We start from the raw sequence: 1,533 nt of genomic DNA on the forward strand, positions 1-1,533 counted from the left end.
ATCATAAACATTTACATTTAACTTTCTTATTGTCTTAGTTCAAAGGTTTTACTTTTTTATAATAGATGGTCATACAGTGATAAACTAGAGAACTCTATCCCATTGTTACCAAGATTTCAGTTTGCTGTTTTTTTTATATGTCAGTTTCCAGATTTCCACATTTTTTGCACGTCACCTGAAACATAAAAAAAAGAAAGAACGTCCCAGTATTTATGGATTGCCTAGTGTGCCCCAGGATTTTCNCCAGGTGCCCCTACTCTGACCACGTTTAGAAGTTGTCCAGAAGTTAAAGCAACGTGACCTCCATATGCATTGGAAAACATGTAATTTTGAGATGATGCTTTCCCAAAGTTAAAGTTTGTTTGGTATCATAAACATTTACATTTAACTTTCTTATTGTCTTAGTTCAAAGGTTTTACTTTTTTATAATAGATGGTCCTAACTAGAGAACTCTATCCCATTGTTACCAAGATTTCAGTTTGCTGTTTTTTTATATGTCAGTTTCCAGATTTCCACATTTTTTGCACGTCACCTGAAACATAAAAAAAAGAAAGAACGTCCCAGTATTTATGGATTGCCTAGTGTGCCCCAGGATTTTCACGTGATCAAGAGCCATTTTTGATGTCCCTGAATGTGTGTTTCTTTCCACAGTGGATATGTTCTCCAAACTTGATAACTGTGACCAGTTTTTCCCCAAGTTTTCATGATAACCCCAGCAAGACAGCAATCACATGGTAACAAACTCATTAGTTTGTAAATCACATGACTGACTGATAAGAGATTTCCCAAATAACATTTTGGCCTCCCTACATCCACTATAAGAAAACAATGGAATATAAATAAATATGACAACATCATATGTAGGAAATGTTCTCCTAATCCCAGAAGAGCAGAAAACATCGAGGGGAAACTGCCTTGGAGAGGGTTCTCTGCTCCCCTGCCCTGAGAGACAGGACCCAGAGTCTCATTTCAGAATAGAGCTTAGAGAATACTTCCAAGGTTGACCTACCTGTGTGGTTTGTGCCCTAGAAAACCCCTCCTCAGGCATGTTCTAATAAGCCCCGCTGGGACGCCTTGGCTCTCCTTGGCCTCCCCACTCTGCTCCCTGCCTCCGTTACCTGCTCTCTCCAGCAGCTCCACGCCTGGGCTTGTTGCTTGGAATCAGCTGAGCTTTCAGGGACCTTTCTTCCCGCCTCTGCTGCTCCACTAGGGCCCAGATGGCAGGGGGAGCAGCTGAAGGACAGAGGGGAAGGCTTGGGGCTTCTTCACCGCCACACTGGGTCGGCTTCCTTACAGGTTCAGCTGGACTGTCTGCAGGTTTGGGAATTAGGGCAGTGCTGGGATTCAGGAAATCCAAATAATGCCGAGTATTCAGGGACTGCAATGACTGATGCTGTCTCAGAGGGGTGCTGTGTGGCTGGCTGCATTGTCTAATCCTGGGTCCTGCTGGAGATGAGCGCAGAAATAGAGAACCGCTTTGTGTCTCCTTCCCAGGGGAGGTGAGCATGCGCGCGTCTCACAGCCCACCCTCCA

This window comes from Ailuropoda melanoleuca, chromosome 1 (genome assembly GCF_002007445.2).
Source record: "Ailuropoda melanoleuca isolate Jingjing chromosome 1, ASM200744v2, whole genome shotgun sequence".
Lineage (NCBI taxonomy): Eukaryota > Metazoa > Chordata > Mammalia > Carnivora > Ursidae > Ailuropoda > Ailuropoda melanoleuca.